The sequence below is a fragment of the Falco cherrug genome, chromosome 8, assembly GCF_023634085.1.
Source record: "Falco cherrug isolate bFalChe1 chromosome 8, bFalChe1.pri, whole genome shotgun sequence".
Lineage (NCBI taxonomy): Eukaryota > Metazoa > Chordata > Aves > Falconiformes > Falconidae > Falco > Falco cherrug.
This window is the reverse complement of record NC_073704.1, coordinates 35,914,319-35,925,209: the sequence shown is the minus strand read 5'-3', so window position 1 is coordinate 35,925,209 and position 10,891 is coordinate 35,914,319.

The window sequence follows — 10,891 nt, the reverse complement described above, 5'->3', positions numbered from 1 at the left end:
CTGCTCCCAAGGCAGCTGAGCTTGCAAATAGTGCAATACTCCCACACTGCATCTCATTTAACAAAATACATCATTTGGAAACCATACCAGTCAAAGGCAAAATTTGTATCCATTTCACTTGATCAAAGGGACAGTAAGCCCTCTGTCTATATCTGATATGATCCACTGGATCACCAGCAGAAAGACCGTCAGTGGCTACGAACAAAAGCATCTTTGGCTACCCAGGCACCCTATGTAATTTGAGTGTGTGGGTTTGAAAACCAGGACACCTTCACCGATGTTTTGGACAATCTGCCTGAAACTATACCCATTACTGGGCTACCCACAAATAATTTACAACCTAAAGCATTTGGATGAGATCACAAAGCTGGTCAGAAAAAAAAAAAAGAGATCGGTCAATGAAAGTACTTGCTACATCAGCTAGGGAGGAGAACTAAAATGCATACAGATTTCCCAGCTAAAAGTAGCCTCCTCCATACATTAAGAAGGGACATACATTAAGATGGCATGCTCCACCTGCTTCAGCACACTTATGCATGGCATATGTGTCTTCAGGCTCACGTGCAATCAAACATGCATTTATTATGGCCATTATTTTGGCCAACTTCCCATATTTTTTTCGGTGCATTATATAATTTCTATTTGTGTGGTTTTACACTGGGGAACGTGATGAACAACTGCTTCAGGAGAATTTAGCTAGAGACTATTCAGGCCAGGGCTGATTGCAGATACACAAACATGAGTCTAGCAGAACTAGAGAGTTTTATTTCACTGTAAAGACAAGGACTACAGTGAAAATGTCATTAGATGTAGAGCATTAAATGCTCTTTTCCAAAGCTATTTAGCTGCTTTTCTGAAACAATTACAGAATCTGAGATTTGGAGTCTTCAGACTGGAAAGTTCGAGTCCAGTGCTGACCTTTGTTTATCAGGGAGGAAGTATTTCCTCACATCAGTGGGAAAACCATGACAGAGCATTCTTCAAAAGAGGGTGCATCAACAAACATCAGTAAACTGCACTCAGCTCTGCCACGTACAATCTGTCAAAGCAGCCTGTTTTCAAGTAGGATGAACACAGAAACAGAGGTAAATTCAGGTCGCTGATGTTACAAAGGGCTAAAATACTTGTGCTAGTTTTTCAAAGCTCCAGTTTTGCATGTTCTTCTCTGGCACCTGCTCTTTAAATTGTACATTTATTTGTGCAAATTGGCTATTTTACAGATGTGCACAGCTCTGGCAAAACAAGTGGAAAACTCTTTGTGCTCAGTAGCTTAGATGAAGTACTTAAAGAATATGTCCCTTTCTAAATGAAATAAATGTTGAGCAGTGCACTTATATTGGTTGCTTAGCAACAGGTTGTCCTTTGGCTATGCTGAGGACTGCACTGGTCCTTTGAGACTGCCATTACAGACCGGCTTGGAAATGTCACATTTGGAAAGGATGCGAGAGTCGGCAATTCTGGTTTTTTGTGTGGTATCACATAATTAAAAACTCTCCTATTAAATTAGCCTAATCACAGAACTTAATCCTCTTCTGGGACTCCAGAGAACACAGACTTTAGTGGCAGTGGTATGGTTTCCCTTCTACAGGGAGTAACAACAATGGTTATGGTTTCCCTTCTAGTGAGGAATAACATTATGCAGTTCCCATGTAGCACTTTCCGTACACAGACCTCAAGTGCTTTACAGTGGATGCTATTTTTGATAGGAAGACATCAGTGTACTTAGCATAGCTAGACCAGGAGGACTAGTCCAGCTACAGGTACACCAGTAAAGCCCTTAATGAAGATGTATCCCAGAGAGTGGGTGGCATTACAACTCCTTGTTCTTAAATGCCAAATATCTAACACTCCAGTGTAACTGTCTAAACTGCTGAAGGCTTGCATAGCTAGCTGGATTGCCATGCCTGCATTTCACTTGGACACATTTACAGAATGCAGTAGAAAAGGTACACACATCTCCCATCTAGAGCCAACTAAATCTGTGCAAGATGGCAGCAGTGCAGGTATATTTATCATTAAGTACTGAAAACAAGTAGAATAGATTTTCCATTTTGTTATTCAAAAGCCTTTGCAGAAACAAACAATTAAAAGAGCCTCTGTTTAGACAAACATCAGAGCTGCTGCTGGTCTGTGTGTGAGTCAGTTTAGCCTTGCACAGAAGTTGGGCTTTGTAGCTCAGATGTGATGCTGTACTGATGCATCTCTGATGTTTCCAAGATCTAAGCTATTAAATTTGAGTAGTGAAGCTTCATGGGTGTACAAGCTCAGGATGATGCTCACCAGGTGGTCTCTCTATTAGACCTGCCACAGACTCCACAGCTGTGTCACTGAAATTTATAGTGTACAGGCAGCCAAGACTGCTGACGCCTTTGGCAGCACACTGCACTGCTTTGTGACTACTAGCCTAGCAAGAGTTCTGATGAATCACACCGTGGTGAAAGCAAACAACATGTCCTATGCCAAATTCCTGACCATTACCATGTACTCTGCTCTGTACGTTAAGCCGTAATAAGTCGTCATTTATTTTCAGGTTTCTAGAAAACGCTACATTGTTGAAACTCAACTAGTATTCTAAAATCTAAAGAAAAAGACACAGCTATCTTTCAAATAATATAATTACTTTCTTAATATACTGCAATTGCAATTCTGCAATTTGCAATAACCATGCATTTTTCTTGCATAGAAATGTTCTATCAAAAATGACAATTAAATACATGTTTTCCAAAATGTGAGTACAAGTAAAATAGAATTTTAACTTTTTTCCCACGTGTAGACACAAACAATTAAAAATGACTCTATTTAAGCAAGCATCAGGCCAAGTGCCACTCTTGTGCAGTGGGAGCAGCCAGACAGATACCAGTACCATAAACGTGGGCCAGCACGAACAAGATGGAATGAAACTTACAGATACTGGTATTAAAAAGTCATAGTTTTCCAGTTAATACCCCACAGTAAACATCTGAGATTGTTGTAATTTTTTAGAAAGCTGATGTCTAAAATAAATAAATAGTAACTGTTGCCAAATGTTGTCTTACCAACTTTTTTTCTGTGCTGGATACTCAAACCCCTATCTTTCCCTCCTTGCAGAAGCCTCTCTGTGCCACTGTTTGGGGTATCTGAATGCTGTGGATAAGAATGGTCTTTTCAGAGCTTTTATGGCTTCAGAAAGGAAGACAAGGAACCAACAACCCCCCCCTGTATCTGAATTTGTTCATCTGTTTCAACAAATTCCAACACCTGCCTCTAGAACTCTGCAGAAGTATGCTTACAACTCCTCTGTGCTACTAGGACTGGGCAAATGGAACAGGTTTCTTCCTGGGTCCTCAAGGTCTGCCTGAGTATAAAGTTTTATGTTCCATCATTTCCCAGTAGCTGTGAATCCCTGTCACCAATGAGATCTTCCGCAAGGGACTAAGATGAAACCCTGGCTCCTAGTAAGTGCTGTGTGAGTGGTTAGCCATGGCTTTAGACTGGGGATGCATTTACTGGATTTCTTAGAGGCAAGAATACTGATACCTGTAGATTACAGCAGTGAGTGCCAAAGCAAAGACCTTTCAAACTATGCAGATGTTTATGATGTAAATGTTTAGAGCTTAGTACTGCAGCTGCATATAATCATTCATCTGGAGGAAGGAGCCTGGCAGAGGAATGCCTCCACAGAGCATTCTCGAGCCTGCTTTCACTTGCTGAGTTCAGATACAAACACTTTTCTGTCTTTAAGTTTCAGGATTTTTTTTTCCACATACATTAGTTCTGAGATAGGATTTATGCCTCAAAATTGTTTCTTCTGAAATCCACAAGATTTTAAAATTATGGACCAGCATGAGAATACAGTTCAGATTATCACAGGAATTAAGAAAGATCCAAATATTGAAGCTTTCACTCATTCCACTTCTTCCATAGAAGCCTTATCAGCAATCAAAGCAAACTTTTGGCCTCATGACTACCGCCTTAATGCAAACATCTCACAGGAAATGCCATCGGTTGGAAAAAAACCAGCTGTTGCTGGGGGACTATAAGGAGATAGTCATGATACTCACACTCTCCCACTGGTGTTGTCCCTCAGTAAAGACTAACAGCATGGGGGATTACGTAATGATTAGCATTACTTCAAGCATATCTAATATGAATACTGCTTGAAGTATTGCTGCATTGTCTGGTCACAAGCGAATTTACAGATGAATCAGAAAGTGATGCTACATGTCTTCTGCAACACAGAAGAGGCCATAATGCTGCTTCACAGGCTCAGAACTGTTACTCAGTAAATATTTACAGAATATCCTATTAGCAGTTCATTGTATTAAGGTAACTTGATGTATTCAACAGAAAAAACAGTAAACAAATTCCCTAGAAATGTGATTGAAAAGTGATATCCAAACTGCAAAATTCTGACTAGTAAGTGTTAAACAGACAGCAAAATTGGTACTTATTTTTGCAAATTATCCGATCATTTCTTTACTCTTCAGCTAAAGTAACAAATGCTTAGATTTTGATATGTGAATAAATACAATGGGATTATAGAATCATAGAATCATTTAGGTTGGAAAGGACCTTTGAAATTGTCAAGTTCAACTGTAAACTGAGCACTGCCAAGTCCACCACTAAACCATGTACCACATCTACACTGTCTTTTAAACATCTCCAGGGATGGTAACTCAACCACTTTCCTGAGCAGCCTGTTCCAATGCTTGACAACTCTTTCAGTGAAGAATTTTTTCTTAATAACCAATCTATCACTAACCTTCTCTCTGAAAGTTGTGGCCCATCATTACTAGATGTAGGTCTCAACTCATCAGATGAATGTCAGCAGCTGAATTTTTATTTTTTATTTTTTACACTATAAGTCTTAAAAATAAAAGCTTGGTAAAATAATAACTTGGTCCCCAAACAAAAGCTCCATTCCAAAATACAAAATCAAATTAGTAATCTTTCAAAATACTTTATGTAGTTCAATCTCCTCTGGACTAATAATTTAGAAATATGCAATAAGACATTTACATAACAGGTAAATAAGCATAGTTGCATACAGGGTTGATGTGCCCGCTTATTTCAAGTCCTAGCATGACAGTGGCTAGGACTTGGATTACGTTAGTAAACAAACCATGCCAAGCAACATAAGACCATGTATTAATAACACAGAACACCTCTAGAAATAATGCTTCAACTATACAAGAAGTTCTGCAAATCCTGGTTACTCTTACAAATAACTATTATCCCAAAGCCAAATCCATTACTGACTAGAAAACTCAATGAATTTGGTGGGCTTACACCATGACTGGAATTAGTCACTCAGCTCTGATAATTTAATTTTAGCCTATGAGTTCCACAAGTAGAATAGGAAGGAATATTACCGGTTGTATTGGCTTTTCTCCTTTAGAAGGCTACTCATTAACACTTTTACCATAGCTTCTAAGAAAGATTTTTTTATTTCCCCAGTAAGATACCTTCAGTCTGCCTTTCCTGGGGAGGGTCCCGTTCCAAATGGAAATATGTGCTTTGATTCATGTTAACTAATAAATATTTAAATTCATGGTTAACTCTAAGACACAGTAGGACCACTGGAATTGGTAGCACTACTAAGTTAAGCAAATACTAATTGTTGCATTCATACCTGAGTGTTCACCTCAGTCCTGCATATATTTAGATGCAACAAGCTCTGCTAACAATTATATGCACACAAAGAGAGCACAGAATGAATGGTTTCAATATTTATACTGAAAACACCGTGCAGTGAGTCCGGACCAGTAACTCAGGGACTCCACTGAGAAGTCATTTTGGTTCCATCCAAAAGCTCCACCAAGTTACAGTCTTAAAGCACGTGCTTTCAAAAATGATTCAGTATATTTATACTATGGTCACAGCTAAACAATCATGTTATCCATTTAAAAAAACCCAAACTTTTCACTGAGAAGCCTGTAAGATGCCCTTTGTTTTACTATTTGTGCCATAAAAAAATCTAGCTAAAAGACTTGATCCAATGCAACTGCTGAAGTATGTGTAAGTAACACTGCAACTGGAATTCTTTTCTCAACTATCACACTTAGTTTTCCCCTTGGGAAAAACCAGGTAATCTCTTTTTTTTTTTTTTTTTCCAATTCCAACATTTGGAATTTAACGACATCCTCTCAGGATGAACAATCTTCTTCTCAGTTACTAAAAAAAGACAAATTAATTCCGGGCTGTGTTTAAATGTGCTTTACTAATTTGCTTGATTTTTTTTTAGTTTGTTTGCTGAAAAAGATTAAGATATTTGCACTTTCTTGGTCACAGCTACATCCAGGACTGTACTGCAGATACATCAAAACATGTGTATTCACACACTTCTGAGTGTGAAGGTCATAAAAAAAGCCACTTCCTAAACAAGAAGTATTTTCCCCTTCAGGACATTGCCACTCATCTCAACTTAAAATTCCATGTTAACTTTTTTATGATCTAAAAATATTGCAGGTGTTACAAGTACTCTACCCTATTATAATTAATCATTTTCAACCCAACAGAAAGCCCACTGAAGCCACCAGGAAATCTAGTCGTTTCAGAAGAAATCTATCAAGCAACAGTTTACAAAGTAGTTTTGAGTCACTGTAGACAGACCAATTTAAATGAGGAATTACAGGTAAACTCTGCCCAGAGTTCAGTAACTGAACACAAGGGCAGTTTAGATGCCAGTTTTGGATTATGTCTGCCCATGTCAGTATGGTGCCTCAAAAAAAGCAAATTGCATTATACATCATAAATTTGTTAATAACGTTTGTGCAGCTCGTGAATATTACAGGTTGCAGTGCACAGTGCATTAAGTGGAGCACCGAACAGTGATTGCAATATACACATAAAGCACTTATTTCATATTGATTGAAATGGATTTTGCCTGTGGTAAGTGACACAAGCTTGTGCTGTCTGGTTTTGTGGCTGACGCTACAATGTCAACGTACAACTGGGTTGAACTGCTGCTAAGTATGGTGGATTTGTAATGAACGTTTTACACATTTGTATAATTCATTGGTTAATGAATGGATCTTTTAAAATTCCTTTATCTTTGGTAATACAGCATTTTTAGGAACAGAAAGAAAGTACGTGTTTCCAAATATCCATTTTTCTAATGCACTTGCTCATTCCAGCTGTATGTAAACAACTGGATATATTAAAATCTCCTGGGGGCTGGGAGCACTACCAGGATCACAACATAGAACACATGCTTGAAACATGAGGGTTTGTATGTTGATTTTCGGTAAATGCTCACTGCTTATGAAATAAGAAAGGAAGTCCTTGTCACTAACCTTTTTCATATGAAAATCTGCTAATCAGTGGTAAGGTTTAATACCATTTGCGAAGCTCTCAAGTTTTGGATCCTAATAATGAAATATGTGTGCTTATAAAAATTAACCAATAATACAATTAACAGTAAGTAAATTCTAACATTACTAACCAACTAAAACCTACATTCAATCTCTTCATCCCAAATGACAAAAGGAAACCAGTTGCTCTAAGTCAGTGGAATTTCTAGGCCATACTTGCTGGTTTTAGGCGCTTCAACAATATAACTGAAATACAGTTAAATGACTTCTTAAATTAGGCTGTTTTATGTGACTCTCTGCAGTTCACCCAAAATCTCAGAATTTTTTTCACTCTCACCTGTATTACTATACTTTGTGTATACTGCCTCTTTCAGACACTCACCTGCCTGCTAGGAAGCTGGCCAGGAAACAGCAAAGGAGGGCTACAGACCAAGATGGACCTTCTGCTATGTTGCTATGGAGACTTCATATTTAATTCTTTTATTGGTTTGTTGGGTTTTGGGGTTTTTTTCCCCTAACATAAAATCCATGTATGCTGCAAGTATATTTTACCCTTTGGGAACCAGAAATAATAATGTTCAGACATCACTGTCTGGATGCCTATAGTTAGGTACAGTGGAATCACGAGTTTATCAGGACCTGCGGCACCAGGAATGAAACAGGATCCCCTACTGAGCCAGGTGCCAAATACTTGCTCCTGCCTTCTCTTTTCTTCACAGCCTGGCTGTTGGTCAATGACTAGAAGTACAGATACTATTGCAGGATGCTACTGCAAGTCCAAACATAACGCTCCTCCCTAGTTGGTGGTGCCTCCTTCTGTTCACAGTGAAAAAATTGGAGAAAAGCAAAGCCCCCAGGTAAAGGTAAGATGCTGCGAGAGCAGAGTGCAAGCCTGAATTGGCTGGAGTAAGTAAATGGCCCCATACCTCTGCGTGACAGGAGGGGACAGACATTACCACCAGCGTTAACCTGTGTTACAGTCTCTATCACACAGAGATGTGATGAGCAGATTCTGGCCTCTGCAACATGAGCTGGGGGATTAAGAAAGGAGAGATTTGTGTTGGGAAAAAAGATGGGTAACTGTCCAAAATTTCCTTACCGATCTAGGCTTCCAAAAAGCTTAATAGCACCGTGGTATCATGGCATGTTTTCTTTATACCAGGGTTACAAAAGAGTTGAGTCATGTTGACCACCATAGGCAAATAAAAACCATAAACACTTCTATGTCAAAGAATCATATATTGCCTTATCTACTGCAGAGGACAATTACAATTATAGCTTAATCAAGTTAAGGGGGTAGCATAAGTAAAATAATGTTTTAAATAGAAAACACAAATAGTTTAACCACCTGAATTTATAGCAATGTTTTTGATAACTTTTTAGAAATGGCATTGGTACGTCCTCCTTACAAAAGCCTGACTGAGAGACAATGTTAGAGCGCAAGTTTAACTACTATTCTGTTACGTGTTTGACCACTGTGAGAATTTAAAGACCTGTTTAGTCCTAAGCTAATATTTATGTGTTTTCTTGGCCTTAGATGCTTTTCCATTATTGGCCCAGGCTAACTGAACTGGGTTGTCTGGTTTGCATTTTGCGCCCCTTCTTACAGTTCAACGTTATCTACCATATTCGATTACCCCTTTCCAGCCTGGAGCCTCTTACATCCTACATAAAGATTCAATAAAAAAAGCCAGCTCAGAATATGGAATGCAGGGAAGTGTACCCTAGATAATACATATCTGATCAGCAATTTTATGAGCCTTCTTTTGTGAATACGATCTCTGTTTCTGGAAATCAGGTTTAAAACAAAAGACCACTTCTTCTCTTTCCCCCCAGAATATAGATTTAAAATTAATAGCTATGTACCTACACACACTAGCATGCATAAAAAAAATTAGCAAGCTTGGCATGAAAAATCTGGGCCTTCCTGTCACTGCATTCTTCTCCCTCTGTGGTTCCTCTTTTCCTCCACCTCCGGCTTTCCTGTCCCCCCGTTTCATTTCCTCCATCATCACCCTGCAGACCACTAGTACCGCATCCTTGCGTCTCACACACCAAATCCTTGCTGTTGCCTTCTTGCTGCTGGGGCTGCTGATTTTCCCTTGTCTAGTCACCACAAATCTTGCAATTTAAGCAAAAATCCCACTAGTCAGTTCTTTTGAAGGTATTAGACCTTTACTCCACATCAGATGGTCAGGACCTTAAGTTCTAGAAACCTCACCCTTGAGCACCATATAATTTTGTAAGGGATCACTCATAGTTCATCTCATCCGGGTGGAGGAAAAAACCTGCCTATCTATATTTAAACTTGCTGTGATAAATTATTCTGATAATCTATTCTGAATTAGGTACAAAATTGAAAAAAATGCTCATATGGGGCTCTTTATTTAAAAGCAATCTTCAGCAGTGCAACTTTACTTAGGACATTTCCTATGACTTCAGTTGAAGCTATGTAGCCAGAAAGGAAGCAATTTGCAGCACGTAAGTCCCTCTTTAATGTTAAATGCAGAAAAGGGTGGAAGAGTTTTATTCTAAAAAATGCATTGCACACAGGATCAGATATTGTTGCCATGGCCGACTTCCTTTATTGCTTTGAGTAAATCCATATTTGATGCATTAAGGACAGATTGAGTTACTGTGAGGTAGAAGTAGGTCAAGTGATTTTGAAGCCACAGGTCTTGCAATATTGCATATAGTAAGAGCAAACACAATAGATAATTTCTTATATTTTATATCTTTAACATGTGCAATTATAGTTAAGCTCATAAATTAACTTGCAGTTAATGCATAATGCCATCTAGTGGAAAAATCAACAAGTATAGATACAAGTCTCTCTAGATATCCCATACAATATGAATCTAATTGATTCACTTGACAGTTTCATTACTTAATTAGATTTAAAGCAAAATAACTGTTACTTAATTTTCAAAACCTCCATGAAAAAGGATCTTCACAAAATTTAAATATCTTCCAAAGATACTTCATCCTCAAAGTTAAGATATGCAAAATAACCCCAGTGAAGAACTTGTATTCATAATGATTGTGGGATGTGAAACAGACCTTGGAAGGCTCTCGATTTTGTTTCCTAATTAAATTTTCTTTACAAATTGAATTTTTTGGTCAACAGAATTGCACACACTTCAAGCTAAAAAAAGAGACAATTCAGAGAAGCTTGCTAATATACCAGCCAGAACAACCTGTAATTCCAGAGAGTTCCTGAATTAATGATCATCATCTTTATGAGGTCACCTTTTTATGCTCATAGATAAAAAAGAAAACAGTGAAAAAAAGTCTAAAATCAAAGTTATATAAGGTAAATAGGCTTGTCATAAAGAGATTTCAGTAGAACAAGGGGCCTAGAGAGACTATCTGTATCAGATATGTAATATACTCTATTAATAGCCCTTTCAAAATCAACAGGAAAGGAACAATCCAAGAGGAGTAAGTAATCAGAATTTCATCCTTCATGAAAACAGCACTTGCCCTTTATTGGTGAATTAACCTGCTCTTAGGCCTGAATTAGCACTGCCTCTAAACCTCTGCAAATTTTGTGTCAGCCTATTTTGATATTACTTAATCTATCATTTACTAGGTAAAAC